Raw genomic sequence first — 16,653 nt, 5'->3', positions numbered from 1 at the left:
TTTTCTAATAGTACTAGGTACTAATGTTTGGCCAAAATAGCAAAAAAAAGGTATTGATGTTTAATTTGTTGCAAAGAAGGGACTGAGGAGCTCACCGGAGATAAATTTTACTGTGTAACTTGTTCTACTCGATAAATTGCATTTTTATTATTATTATTATTATTATTATATATATATATATATATATATATATATATATATATATATATATATATATATATATGTTACCAAATCTTGGAAATTGAAACTAAGTCATCATTACACTTTTTTGGCTGGAGAACTAAAAAGGCAGCCTTTTCATATCCCTTTCTCTATAGAAATTTCCACTAGAAGCTTCCCCATATCATTTTCAATTTTACAAAACAAAAAAAAAAAAAAAAAAAAGAGAGAGAGAGAGAGAGAGAGAGAAAATTTAATCTGAGACGCCATTAATGTCCAGGCCATAAGCAAAGTCTCCAAAAGTTGCAAAATTGTACACTACTGAAGGTATATTCTATTCTCTTGTCTTTTTTCTCTTAAATTTGAAAGTGATTTATTGTTTGTAAGTGAATTATGATAGGGTTTGTGATAATGAAATGCAAATTATGCTTATTTTGTTGGTTTTCCTCGTTTTTTTTTTTTTTTTTTTTTTTTTTGTAATTGGTTTTGTTTATGAGTATGGAGCATCAAAAACTGGGTTGATCATTTTTTTTTGGACTGTAATGCTTCTGAAATTTGCAATTATGTTAGGGTTTTGGATAAAATAGGGGGTATTAGTTGAATAACTTAGAATATGACCTCTATATGTATATAGCCTTAAGTACGGACGCATTGGCTCACGCTCACCCCATCTTCAACCAACAAGACCTTCTGGTCATGCGTGCACCTCTTCCCCAAGCTAGACTGGGAGGACCGTATTTCAGTGGAGAGAGTGTGCAAGAAATGGAGGCAATGGTGCTACCTCCGTCACTTGACTTTCCGTCCCCTTTCGTGGGCCCATACGTTGATGTGGCTGAGTGGATTCTCAACAACATCCTCTTTAACAACGACAGGGACTTCCATGCCTAGATGACGAAGGACATGATGGTTTATTTTTATTGTTTTCCTCAGTTGTTCAAGGAGAATTAGCCAGGGGAAAGGAAGCTGGGGGATGTTGTAGGAGCAGCAAGCAGGTTTTTGGAGTCTCCTGCTTTTTAAAGCTAATGTTACTACCTCTATTACAGGTTATGTGCAACGATTAGACATTTTCCTTCTCTGCTTTATGTCAAATCGTTGCACATAACCTGTAACGGAGGTAGTATTTGTAATTATCATTTTAAGTTTTTAGGATGCTAACTTGGCATGGGAGGTAAGTTTTTGTGTGTGACAAATGAATGTATATCTTTTTGGGATTTGTCATTACCATGACAATGTAGGAAGTATGTGAAAGGCTTAAGAGAGCTTATCTTTTGTAATTAAACAAGTTGTAATTAATGAACGAATTATCAGCATCTTTCTTAAATGATTTGAGTATTGTTCTCTGTTTTTAATGCAATAATTTATGGTGATATTTGAATGAATTACATAAGTTGATGGTATTGATATTGAATTGTTTACTTCATCTTATGAACTTATAAATTTTTGTAAAAGAAAGTAATTGACTATCTAAAGTTTGTTGTGATCCTAATGTACAGATAATATGGTTGATTGATATGTCTACTTTATATAGTGCTTTACCCCCGTCCCTTGGTCATAATTAGGAGTATTTTTAGCTTTTTAGAGACACTTTTATTACTAATATGTGTTTTCTAGTGTTTTCGTAGTTTTGGTATTGTTTTGTAGAAATTACAGGTTTTGAGCATTTTCTCGGATTTATTTGGAGCCACTACGAGTATTAGAGAAGCACGACCATCTTTCATAGCCTAAAACCGATTAGAATCATCAAATCGTGATTAAGGGCTCGGCATAGGAGAAATCGAGGCAACGGACCAATTTATAAAGACCCAAAGAAGAGATACGAGTTTGGGACAAGAATAGTGGCCTAAACGAAGTCAAAATGTTGCCCAAGGAGCTCGCCCAGTCCAAGGGTGTCCTCGCCCTGAGGCGCGCCCGACCGGGCGAGGCTGAAGAGAAGGAAGGCTCTTTTGCCCTGTCTTGCGCCCGACCGGGAGCGAGAGAAGTACCCCCTCAAGAAAAAGCGGGCCCGACCGGGCGAGATGGCGCCCGATCGGGTGTGTGTTTGGAGAAGCTTTTCCGACGATTTTTACTTACTTTCTAATTAAGATTTTTAAGCTTTGTATAAATACATTTTGTTTAGTTTTCTAGACATTTATCTCTTTCATTAGCTAAAATTCTCATACTTAGTTTTAAGCTTAGACTTCTCTCTTGTTTTCTCTCTCTACAACTCTTGCTTTATGCAATTAATTATTTCGTTAATTTTGGTAACAATTTCTTCCCTTTTTATTTTCAGTAATTTAATTGCTTTAATTCATCATGTCTTGTTTAATTGCTTTGTTTACTCTAGATTTTAATATTTGTGAGTAGATTATTTTCTAAGGTTGTGGGGATCCATAAATAATATGAAGGGGTAATTTATTATTGTTGATTATCAATGCTTGATTAATTTCCTATTGATTGATTTCATGCTATGCAATTAGATTAGGCCTGGTTTCATTGTATGAGTTATGCAATATTGATTCGAGATTCAAGAAATGAGAATTGATGTTTAGGCTTAGTTTCAATAGGCAGGTTAATTTATAAATGGTTAAGTCAAGATTCGAGAGATGCGATTTAATAACGGTAGATTAATTCTGTGATTGTAATACGTAGCGAAAGCCCTTTATGATCTGATTAATTATTGCATTGGTGATTGATTATTATGTTTTACCTTGGAATATTGCTTATTGGTGAACCTATACCCTAGGCTTTTATTTATTGATTTCATCCTACTTTAATTCTCCTTAGTTTAATTCGTCATATCTATAATTTAATTACTTAATAATTTAGATCATTTTAATTAACTAGGAATAGATAGACTTGTTTCCCTATGAATTCGACCCTACTTCCCTATCTGCTTTAGCTTAGGAATTGTTTTTTATTAGGTAATACGACTTTAGCTTGTCAAAATTTGGCGCCGTTGCTGGGGAGACGGTTTTATTTTTATTTCTAATTGTTTTTGTAGTCTAAATTATTTTCTCCCGTCTCAGATAACGCAAGTTCTTTGGGACAAATTTCTCATATTTGTTTGTTTAGTTTTGTGTTTATTCCCAGGGGTTCTAGATCAGGTTACATTCCATTCGATCCTGAAATCGAACGATCTTTTCATAAGAACTTTTCCAAACAGATACGATCTACTTCCGAGGGTAATACACCTTTGGAACCCCCATCTGATTCTAGCGATTCGGAAGTTTCTTCAGAACCTGAATCAGAGATGGCGAATCCACCACCTCCTCCACCTCGCAAGCTTAGTGATTATTCGCAACCATCCCTACAAGATTTTCTTCATCTTGCTCCTACACCTAATCTTGAGGGAGTGGAATTTGAGATTAAACCCCAGTTTATTACTACGATTGAAAGGAAGCAATTTAGCGGAGCTAAGGGTGAAGATCCAAATCTTCAAATTTTGGATTTCTGTCAGTATTGCAATACTATTAGGCAAACTGGGGTCACTTAAGACCAAATTAGGGAGATTCTTTTTCCTTTTCTTTGTGTGGTAAAGCTAAATTGTGGTATAATGGATTGAATAGAACTGCACTTGATTTTACTGACTGGGAAACTCTTGCTTTGAATTTTTATAATAAATACTACCCTACAGAGAGGACAACTTTATTAAGGAGTTAAATCTAAAATTTTGCCCAAGAAGCTAATGAGAGTCTATAAGATGCTTGGGAAAGATTTAAGGATTTGCAAAGGGAATGTCCCCATCATGGATTAGCGCAGTGTGAGATAATCCAAGCCTTCTACAATGGGCTTGGAAATTCATCTAGATCAATTCTTGACTCAGCAGCTAATGGAAGATTTATGAATCTTCAAGTAGATGTATCAAGAACAGTTGTCGAAGAGATGGTGTAGGGAATATTTCAAGCATTACGATAACCCCAAACTTGAACCCCACTGTGATCATACACTAAAGTACGGTGGCGTTCCAAAGGGAAAGACAAAGAGCAAAAAGAGTCGCCAACAAGTTTTAGGAACTTGTAAACCCAAAAGACAATCCAAAGGACCGTCAACTACTCCATAAGGTCTTGAACCAAACAGGGTCCGGGGATGAGGGTACGAATCCAATCTACAAAAGAAAGGACCCGCCCTATAAAATAGGCCTCTACTTTGTTCTGCTCGTATTCATGTGCGCTTTTCGAATAACATACAAACATTATATTAAACCTACCCTGTTTATCTATGCTGGTTGAAATTAATGCACAAATAATACTATTATTGGCGATCACTTGAATTAAAATCACATTAGCCTAAACCAAATTAATAATTATCTTATTAAGCGTGATTTCAAGTACAAATTCTCTTTAACAATCATAAAAGGTGTGATCAAGCAATAACAATAAAAAATCAAGCAACATAATAATAAATCAATAATAATAATAACGATGATAATAACATGATAAGGCATAATAAAGCTCAATAATAATAGCAAGATCCTAGGCATGATACTAACAAGATTAATAACATCTCCTAACATGTCACTAAGCAATAAAGATCAAAGCTTTAAACCTAACATGGTACTAACATGATATTAGAAAGCAATAATAACATCCTAACATGATACTAGAAAGCATAAAATAACATCCTAACATGATACTAGGAATATTAAACATCCTAACATGATACTAGGAATTATAAGACAATAATAAACAAATCTAAACATGCTTTCTACATTGAAAGAGAGTAATAAGATTACATACTTTGAAGCCTCGTACCTCTTTCTAATAACAAAATACACAAGTTAGTAAACTTCAATGAAAATAATAAAGAATAATTAAAGAATTAAATTAAAATCAAATTAAATAAACTTTTGACTAGTTTTGGACCAAACCCTCATAAATTATCAACCTTGCACGTCTAGGGCGAAGGCAACTTCGAACTTGGCTAGGTGTTTCAAGATCTTGTGAATGCGGAATATTGTATTTTGAAAAGCTAGTTTAGAAAGAGAGAGAGAAAGAAAGTATATATTGCTTAGAGAGAATAGAGAGAATTAAGGATGAGAGTTGATAGAGAGAATTGATGATTGTGAATTGATGAATCAAAACAGAGGTTCGGGGACCCTATTTATAAGGAAAAAGTCCGGAAAATCATAGAATTTGATAAGGAATAAAACTACACGCTGTCGCTAACAAACCGACCTTGTCGCCAGAAATTTATCCTGTCGCCATGCGACAGAGTCTGTCGCGAGGCGACAGAGTCTGTCGCGAGGCGACAGAGTCTGTCGCGAGGCGACAGAGTCTGTCGTTTGGCGACAGAGACAGTTTTTTTGGATTTTGTTTTTATCATATCTTTTGATCTAGAAGTCCAAATAAGTCATATAATATGTCGTTAGAAAGCTCTTGAAGTCTAATTTCTAATGCAATTAGAATCAGATTAAAATCTTTTGTAGATAAAAAGATATGGATGAAATAGTGAAAGAGTGTCAGTTTTGGATAGAGTTTCGTATATCTTTAATATCTTTTTCGTTATAGCTCGGATTTAATATTATAATATATCATTGGAAAGATAATTTCAAGATCTATCCAACCATATAAAATTTGGATAAAATATATGAGGCACGAAAATAATATCTGACTATCTTTGAACATCTTTAAATCCGAATAGAATTAGGAAAGTTTTAAAAAAGGAAAGTTTATATTTAAATCAAATTCCATGATCTTATCTTTTCAAAAAAGGATAATTAAGATATTTTAGAAACTTATAGAAGATTCTAATCAATCCTAATTAGTTTAGGAATAGGATTAAACCTTTGGACCCTCCTCATGATCATTGGGTCGTAGGTAAAATCCGGTTTGGGCCCAGTTTAGTATTTTGGCCATAACTTCCTCATTATTCATCGGAATTGGGCTTATAATATATCGTTGGAAAGGTCTTTTAAAGCCCCATCCAACTACACCATTATTGGACCCTTATCATAGACCAAAATAAACTGAAATGGACGCTTTTATAAAATAGAGTGGGTTTTCGAAAACAGAAAGAAGGATTTTAATAAAAACTAACCGCAACACTTGACTTTTCACACTTTCACCTTATTCGATTATGGTTCGACGCAAAAGGTATTCATCACTGGGTTTGATTTTGGGGAGACACAAATGGGTGTCTACAGATGGCAATTCACAATTCCCAATACAGGAATCCTAGAGGCTTTGTAAACAAAGGCAAACATAGTGTCGATTCTGTATCCTTTGTGCAAGCTCAATTAACTTCTATTTATTTGAAATTAGATAATCTTAGTACTGTTTATCCTACTACATACTTTAGCTAATGTTTTTGCTGTTAATAATAACACTAATGAAGCTTTTTGTGAAAATTGTGGACTTGTAGGTCATTAGGAACAAGATTGTAGGAGTTCTGTGGAGCAAGTTAATGCATTCCAAGCCTATCGAGAAAATAACTCATACTCCAACACCTATAATCCTGGACTCCGAAATCATTCATGCCTATCTTACCGTAGCACCAATGTGCAAACCCCCCCCCCCCCCCCACAACTCCACAACCATCACAACTACAAGCACCACAACAACCACAGCAAAAATACTACCAAACCCCTTACTAAATGACCCAATCACCAACTCCACCTCCATCCACTGACCCTGCTTTGTTAGAAATTAGAACGATGTTAGCTAATATGCAAAAGCACACGCAGAGTAGGGATACACAAATTGATTCAATCTTAGCACATAATAAAATCATGGATAATCAGATTGTGCAACTTTCCTTTACTCTACATACTCGCCATCAGGGAGCTCTACCATCACAGCCAGTACACCCCACGGATCATGCTAATGCAATTATTCTGAGGAGTGGTTCACACTACACTATGATGGGCCTTCTATGCCCAAAGATGATGAATTTGTCACAACAACAATTGTTAATCCTGATTCCCTTGTACCAAGTGCTAATGTTACTAACCCTGCAGGGCCCCAAGAGAAAACTAATTCTTCTAATGTTTCTTTGCAGGGTAAACCTCAGGACAAGTTTGGAGATGTGCAGGGTCCAGTTATCAAACTTCCATTTCCTAATAGACATTTGAAGAGTAAGTTTGATAAGCAATTTGATAAGTTTTTGGAGGTTGTGAAAAATCTGCAAGTAACAGTTCCTTTCACCTATTTAATCACTCAGGTTCCTGCATATACTAAATTTATGAAAGATATTTTGACTAGGAAAAAGGCCTTTGATAAGGTAGAAATTGTAGCTTTTACAGAGGAATGTAGTGCCTTATTGCAAAATAAATCCCCTCCTAAATTAAAGGATCCTGGTAGTTTTTCTATCCCTTGTCATATTGGTAATGTCTTCATTGATAAAACACTGTGTGATTTAGGTGCTAGTGTTAATGTTATACCATCGTCTATGTGTGGGTGATTTAAAAGTTACTAATGCAAATGGCAGATTGTCCTATTAGGGTAGGTAAATTTTTTATCCCTGTTGATTTTGTTGTTTTAGACATGGCAGAGGATACTCAAATTCCCATATTTTTGGGTAGGCCTTTTCTCCATACTGCAGGAGCCATTATTGATGTTAAAAATGGAAAACTAACCCTTTCTATTGGAGATGATAATACGCTCAGAAATTCCCTTATTTTAAATTACTCTTTTTATTCTAACTAAAACTATTTTAAGGAAATATCCAAATATTACCGCCACCGTAATAACGGCTAAGGCTATTTTTCAAAGTCACACATCGGAAGTCTAAATTAAAAACCAACTTTTAAAATAAAACTTGATTTCACAATCTCAAAACAAAATAAAAATAATTAAACAAGTTAGAACCATTCCAAACATAGCCCTTTTTAAAAATCCAACTTTAAATAACACATAAAGGTTAGTCCATAATAAAATAATTCAAAACGTAAAACTAGGAAAGCATAACAAGTAACTCTCTGCACTCATTTCCATCATGCTCTTCATGGTTCAAATACCTGTCACTTTCCCTTTATTTCAACCCTCTACTCACTATATAAATGGGTCATAGTAGGGCCAACCAAAGGAAAGCCAAACATAAATACAAAAGTACGAATCAGCAAAAGCTGAGTATATATGCACCACACTAACATGAATATCCTATCAATATGAATAGTAATAAAACATGCTTGCCATACATTCATAGTCAACTTACCTTTGACTCATAACTAGCAATATTAATTATTTAATTAATAGCTTTGGATTACGCATCGAACAAGTTTCCTTCCTTAAAAATATAGCCCACTAAAAATGGAGCTTCCAATCAGGGAGCTACCCCAATTGGCACCTACTATGTCACACCTTGGTGACGGAATTCCAGCTCATAAATAATAATAATAAAAGAAAGTACATCGTCCTGTACCCCTGTAGAAGCTATGGTTAAATATAAAACCCCATAACTCCTTCCATATGTTCATACTCAAGGTATATACGTTCCAAGAGTTTTGGTGCGTATCATCTTACACTTTACGTGATTTACCAATTTAACATGTGAAGACTTCAACCAATCAATCAAGAATAAACATAATAATAAGCAACATGTACTTCCAATTAATTCTTGAATTAATTAGTGAGCACATACTATTTATTTTAATTAAGGTTCCTTTCCTAATTTTGTGCACAAAATTGCACGATTACTACCTTGGCGCATAGAATGCACTAATAAAATTTCTTGACTCGATCTCAACTTACTTGAGTGAGTAAATAAATAAACTAACTTCCTTGACTCAACACCAATAATAACTGGTTGAGAATAAAATTCATGAATCATGTTCAATAATTCTAATTATAGCTCTTTTAAACATACATAAGTTTTGCTTATTAATTTCACGCTTCCTTGATACTCAAAAATAAAACATACTTCCATGATTCACATATATTCAACTTGTATCATGTTTCAAATATCATATTCACATGCTTGCATAATAATTCATGTTCAACCAATATCAATTCTAAACATATAATCAACCATACATGCTACTAATCCATCACTTCAATCACAATTCACAATCCTAGCATGATACTACGCATACACAAATATTCTTGTACACATACGTACCTTAAATATCGCCTAAACTCGGCCACACTTGCTAGAAATCACCTATCTCGAAATTTCCTCCAATTAAAAATACATAACTATAATTAATCCACTATTCTCACAATTTCCAGCAACTACAATACTATTTAAACCATACTAATTAACCCCTTATGATGACATAAAAGCCATAAAACTTTTTCTTTAAGTGGGTACTTTAAATCCTTTCAAAAAGACCTGATTTTTATGACTTAAATAAAATCCCAGCATACTTATTTAGTATAAAACTCACTTTTAGACTAGGAAATCATATATAAATCATTAAAACCTTTTTCCCTTTGAAGGTTAATCAAACCCTAACTCAATAATTAAAAAGTAGTATGTGTAAATAAATTCCAGCATTAAATTGAAGGGTTTAAACTCATCAAAAATATGATTAGACCATGAATTAATCAACAACAACAACCTAGCCTCAATCCCTAACTAATTATACAATATTTCGGGGTTTTTTTAATTAAATAAAAATCTGAAATTTATATCAATAAATTAGCAACATCAAAATCTCAAAATCAACGCCAAAACATAAAAAAAAATCATGCCTTTAAAACAATAAATCAATAGAATTAATTTTAGGATTAAAGAAGTTTTTTTTATACACAATCCGAAAAAGGAGAGAGGGGGAGGAGATAGGCGCCGACCGGCTACTGGCGCTGCTGCTGCCGCCGGTGGTGGTGGTGGTGGCGCCGGTGGTGCTGGCCGCGCAAGTGGAGGGAGAAGAAGAGAGAGTGGCGTGGGATTTTTAGGGGAAGAAGAGAAAAAGAAGAGAAGAATAAAGGAAAAAGAAGAAAGAGAAAATAAAGAGAAAACCTTTGAATTTTTGTAAAATCTGACAATTATGAACTTGTGTGGAAAAATCTTGAGATTTTAAAGTATTTATACTCTCCTTTTAAAATTAAAACTCATATTTACAACTTTGTCATTACTAATTCCTACTCCCTTACAAATTCTCCCTTTGGGCCAACTTATTGGACCCCTAAATTCCCAATAAGTTGGTCCACCTTTTTAAATAGGATTGACACAACTAAAAATACTTTTGTTGCCTCAATTTATGATCCATTTTATTTATACACACTTACAATTTATTTAAATAAATAATTTATTTTTAAAATGAAATAAATCATTTTAATAAATAAAATAATTAATTTATGTATATAAAAATATAATAAAAATACGGAGTATTACACTTTTAATTTAGGGAAGGTTTTGAAAGGTGCTATGTTAGAGGAAAATTGTTGTTTAATTGATGTTATTGATATCATGGATGTTGTTTGTGAAGATAGCTTACCACAGGTTCTTGCAAGGGATCCCTTAGAGGAAGTTTTTTGTGCTAAGTTAACTACAGGTGATGCAGGCATTTGGAGTAGAAAGGTGGATGCCGTAGAAAAAGCTCTTGCAATAGATGAATTAGACCCTAAAGAGAGCAAGAAGGTAGTAAAATTAGTTTAGGAATCAAAACCTGTAGAGGTTAATAAACCTGAACTAAAACCTCTCCCTTCTCATTTGAAATATGTTTTTCTTGATGAGCAGGAATTACACCATGTGATCATTAGTACTGCACTTGATGACCCACAAACTTCCCAACTTCTAGAGGTTCTTCGAACTCACAAAAGGGCAACATGGTACAGTATTAATGATCTCAAGGGTATTAGCCTTGATTTTTGTATGCACAGGATACACTTAGTGGACAATTACAAGCCATATATTCAATCCCAGAGGAGGTTGAATCCTAACATGCAAGAAGTAGTCAAGAAAGAGGTTATGAAATTAATTGATGTAGGTATTATCTATCCTATTTCTGACTCAAAGTGGGTAAGTCCTGTACAGGTGGTTCCTAAAAAGGGTGGGATGACTGTAGTGAAAAATGATAAGAATGAATTAATTCTCACTAGAAATGTTACAGGGTGGCATATGTGTATTGATTATCGTAGATTAAATAGCGCCACTAAAAAAGAACACTTCCTTCTCCCTTTTATTGATCAAATGCTTGAGAGGTTGGCTAATCATAAGTTCTTTTGTTATTTGGATGGGTATTCAGGATTTTTCCAAATTCCAATTCACCCTGAAGATCAAGAAAAGACTACATTTACATGCCCTTATGGTACTTTTGCATATCGTAGAATGCCCTTTGGTTTGTGTAATGCCCCTGTTACCTTTCAACGTTGCATGATGAGTATCTTTTCTGATTTCATAGAGTATATCATGGAAGTCTTTATGGATGATTTTAGTATTTACGGGTCTTCACTTGATTCATGTCTTGGTAATCTAACTAAAATTTTGAAAAGATGTGAAAAATGCAATTTGGTTTTAAGTTGGGAAAAGTGTCACTTTATGGTGACAGAGGGAGTAATTCTTGGTAATATTGTATCTGATAAGGGTATATAAGTAGATAAAGCTAAAGTTTCTGTGATTGAGCAATTACCTCCACCAGTTAATGTTAAGGGGGTTAGGTGTTTCTTAGGTCATGTAGGATTTTATCGTCGCTTTATCAAAGATTTTTCTAAAATTGCTAAACCACTAACTCAGCTTTTACTCAAGGATGCCCTATTTGATTTTACTAACGAGTGTCTTAAGACTTTTAACAGGATTAAGCAAGCTTTGATATCGGCACCTATCATATGTGCTCACGATTGGAATCTTCCTTTCGAGATCATGTATGATGCCAGTGATTTTGCATTAGACGCCGTGCTAGGACAGAGAAAGAACAAAGTTTTGCATGCTATTTATTATGCAAGTAAAACTTTGGATGAAGCCCAAGTCAATTATGCCACGACAGAAAATGAGTTTCTTGCTGTGATTTATGCTTTAGAAAAATTTAGATCATATCTAGTTGGTTCTAAAGTTATTGTTTTTACTGACCATGCAGCTTTGAAATATTTAATAGCCAAGGCAGAATCAAAGTCTAGGCTCCTCCATTGGGTTCTCTTGTTTCAAGATTTTAATGTGGAAATTAAAGACAAAAAAGGTGCAAAGAACGTTGTTGCAGACCACTTGTCATGAATCAGGTATGATGAGGGTAAGGATTCTCTTCCTATAGATGATTCTTTCCCTGATGACCACTTGTATGCAGTTGTAGAGCAACACCCTTGGTATGCTGACTATGCTAATTATTTGGTGGGCGGTACTATACCTCTCGATGTGTCCTACCAACAGAAAAAGAAGTTCCTTTATAATATTAAACATTATTTTTGGGATGATCCTTTTTTGTTTCGTGAGTGTGTAGATAGATTATTTCGCAGGTGTGTTCTCGAATGGGAAGTTCACGGTGTTCTCACTAGATGCCACAACTCACCTTATGGAGGACATCATGGTTCCACCAAGACGGTTGCAAAGATCAATGAGTCGGGTTTTTATTGGCCTACCATGTTCAAGGACGCTCACTCTTTTGTTCAAGCTTGTGACTCTTGCCAGAGGACTGACAACATCTCGCGGCGGCATGAGATGCCTCAAACTAGTATATTGGAAGTTAAAATTTTTTTATGTTTGGGGTGTTGATTACATGGGACCCTTTCCCTTTTCTAGAGGGAATCGTTATATCATTGTCGCCGTTGATTATGTATCTAAGTGGGTAGAAGCCATTGCCTCACCTACCAATGATGCTAAGGTGGTCCATAAGCTATTCAAGAAAACAATTTTTCCTTGATTTGGAGTCCCTAGAGCGATTATTAGGATGGAGGATCTCACTTTCATGAGCGGAAGTTAGACACCCTTCTCAAGAAGTATGGGGTATACCATAGGATGGGTTTAGCTTTCCATCCCCAAACTAGTGATCAAGTTGAAGTTTCTAATCGTGAAATTAAGGCTATTCTAGAGAAGGTGGTAGCAAAATCTAGGAAAGATTGGAGTGATAAGTTGGATGACACCCTTTGGGCATATAAAACTGCATTTAAGACCCCAATTGGTACTTCCCCCTATAGACTTGTGTGGAAGAAAGCAAGTCACCTTCAGGTGGAATTAGAGTACAAAGCATATTGGGCTATTAAAGAGCTCAATTTGGATGCTAAGTTAGCAGGAGAGAAGAGGTGTAACACCCTAGAAATTCCTTTCTTTTAAAATACATGTTTTGCCCTATTTAAAACTTTAAATAGGAATATTTAAGACATTACCGCCACCGTGAAAACGGCTAAGGCAACTATCAAAGACACAAAGCGGAAGATTAATTTCAAAACCATTCAAAACAAGTCAACTTGAAAAGTCAATCAACGAAAGTAAAGTCAAACTGAAATCAAACGAAGTAAAATAAAATCAACCTACAACTTAGAACCATTATAGGCCCTTATTAAAACCAAACCAAATTCAAAACCTTTTTGTTAGTCATGCATAATATTAAAATCATAAATGATTAAAGCAATAAACACATCACATACTTATAGAAATTAGCATGATTCGCTCTTCACTCTTGCCCATTCATGAATATGCTTCATCACCTGAAAAGCTTATCTCTATCTATTTCCACTACTATCCATTAAAAATGGGTCATCATAGGGCCAAGATAAAGACAAGACCAACAAACGCACAACACACACAATCAGCAAAGCTGAGTACATAAGCGTAATTAACACACTAGCATACAATTCCCTATCAATACACAACTTACCTCGTTGCACCTGTTTTTTTTTTCAAGCATACAACAATCAATAAAAGTTCTCACTAGACACTACATAATTTATTTAATGTTGACTACGTATCGAACGGGTTTCACCCTAACCTCCCCCAAATAAATTGAGGTTACTGACACGGGAGCTAACCATGCCAGCATCAAAAACCACTCGTAAGTGGCGGAATTCCTGCGCATAATAATAATAAAAGGAATGTACAGCGTTCTGTACTCCAGTAGAAGTTATGGTTAAATATAAAACCCCATACTCCCCCCATATGTTCATACTCAAGGTATATACGTTCCAAGAGTTTTGGTGTGTAATCTCTATCACTTTACGTTATTTACATTAATTAAACTTGGTGATGACTCTCAACCATAATCATTCAATCAACAATAATCATTCGAACAATCAAATGTACCAATTTAATTCTTGAATAATTAGTGACCACATAATATTTAATGTTGAACCCTTTTTAATTCTACCTCGGTGCCAATGACACCTTAAACGCGTAAAGCGCCACAAATCCTATTCCTCGATGTTAAAACACCTTAAGTGCACTAAGGCACAAAAAATATAATTTACTCCTCGTTTACAAAGACACTTAAATAGCTCCTTCCTCATGCTTAAAGTATTAATAAAAATTATATGAATCATAATAAAATTCCTTTTCAATATCTTAAACCAAATTAAACATTTAGTTTAATTGAACATGCTCTCTAACATGCCACAAATAAATATGTGCTTCATAAACAATATCCAAACTATAATTTTCCATCCAATAATCCATCACAAATAAATCATGCTTCATAATTCAATTTATCAATTACTTTCAAGTCATAATTTCCATTCCAAATCTAGCATGATACTACTTGTAATCAATTAAACACATTTAGCATGCTACTACATCAATAAAATTATGCTAAGTACGCGAACGTACCTTGAATACGATCTTAATATCGCCACAATTAATAGAAATCACTTACTTCGAAATCTCCTACAATTTAAAATCATAGAAGAGTATTAAAATCCTCTCTACACAAATTTCCGGCAATATATACCATTATAAAACCACTCATAACTTAATTAAAATAAGCTGAAATTATTTTTAAAACATCATACTTTAATCCCAATTAATGGGTAATTAAAATTCCTTAAAGAAACTTGATTTTCAAAGCACTACCTAAAATTCCAGCATTATATTTTAATGAAAACTTGTTGTAATTTAGCCTTAAAACACTTTAATCAAAGGTTTACACCATTATATATCATAATCCTTCAATAATTTATAAATCAAGAACCTAGGGTTTCAAAAATTGGGGCTTTTTAATTAAAAACATAATCTGAAAATTAATTAACATAATACTCATAATCAAACATCAAAAAATCAAATCCCAAAACTCATAATTTTCAATTAGATCTAGGATTAAATTGGTTTTTAAAAATAAAGTTTTATTTATTTTTTTTCTTCGAAAGAAGAGGTGGCAGCCGACAGCCACTTGGCTGCTGCCGGCGCCGGTGGCTGCCTGTTGCCGGAGGCTGGCGACAATCGTTGCTGGTGGTCGGCTGGTGGTGGTGAAGGGGGAGCCGAAAAAAAGGGGAAGGGAAAAAGAGAAAGAAAAAAAAAGAAAGAAAATAAAGGGAAAATGGAAAGAAGTTTACCTTGGGTTTTCTCTACTTTGGGCAAAGTTTGATTTGCCTCATATGTTGAATATTTATAACCCTTCTCTAGAAACCCTTCTCTTAAACTTTCCTCTTTTAATTTTTCCTAATCCCCTCCCTAATAAAACTTTACTAAAATAAAACTTTCCTTAAATAAAATTCCAACTTAATTAAAATAATTAATTAAATAAACTTTCCTTTTATAAATATTTCCAAACTTATTTAAAATACTTTAAATAAAACAATTCAATTTAATTAAATACTTCTAAAATACTTATTTTAATTAAAAATACGTATAAAAATACGAGGTATTACAAGAGGCTTCTACAACTTAACCAGTTATATGAGTTTAGGTTGATGGCCTATGATATTACACACGTCTACAAGAAGAAGACCAAGAAATGGCACGACAAGATGATCCTTCCAAGAGAATTCAAAGAGTGTGACAAGGTTTTGTTGTTCAACTCTAGACTAAAACTTTTAGCAGGAAAGTTAAAGTCAAAGTGGTCGGGTCCTTTTACTGTGAAGAGGGCAAACAAATTCGATTCTGTGGAATTATTTGATGAACATGGTGGTGAGTTTAAGGTAGATGGTCAAAGACTAAAGTTGTACCACGCAGGGGCTACGTGTAATACCCGAATATTTTATGATTTTATATATAGTTTATTTTTATTTATTAAATAACTTTCCTAATCTCATATTTTTATTTTAGAGTTCGGAAAGGTTTAAAACCCTATTTTAATTTAAATAGGACTCTATATTCGTAAGGGTATATAAACTATTTTAGCCCAAGTTTATTTGATAGTAAACTTGTACAGCCGTTTTAATATAAAAATCCTAGCTTTCTCTTAACTCCATTCTGTTCGTGGGATTATAGTAGCAGCCATATGTGCTATTAACTTTTAGATTCATGATCATCAATTGGTCAAACTAATTATAATCTTTATTCCAAAAATCTTGAGTCTGCACTAGTGGATCGATGATCGAGTAGTAGAAAGTTTGGAGTAATCACGTCATGTGTAATTGCAATATTGCACTCTACTTTTAGATTGGTAATCACACGAACCTTATATATATTGGAGTTGTTTGTATTATATTTCGTATAGTTATCTGTTAATTGTATGAATTATTATTGGTACTCTTTGTATATATGATTAATTATTATGAT

At 34.0% G+C, this 16,653-nt stretch overlaps 1 non-coding gene across 1 annotated transcript; it reads right to left on the bottom strand.

The window, feature by feature from the left end:
• Positions 1-3,785: 3,785 nt before the first annotated feature.
• LOC145573421 (small nucleolar RNA R71) lies at positions 3,786-3,890 on the bottom strand. Its single transcript, XR_014097457.1, has one exon. It is a non-coding gene; the product is annotated as a small nucleolar RNA R71 (small nucleolar RNA).
• Positions 3,891-16,653: the final 12,763 nt, after the last annotated feature.

This window comes from Chenopodium album, chromosome 12 (assembly GCF_948465745.1).
Source record: "Chenopodium album chromosome 12, dcCheAlbu1.1, whole genome shotgun sequence".
Classification (NCBI taxonomy): domain Eukaryota; kingdom Viridiplantae; phylum Streptophyta; class Magnoliopsida; order Caryophyllales; family Amaranthaceae; genus Chenopodium; species Chenopodium album.
This window is presented reverse-complemented; position numbering and strand designations above follow the sequence as displayed.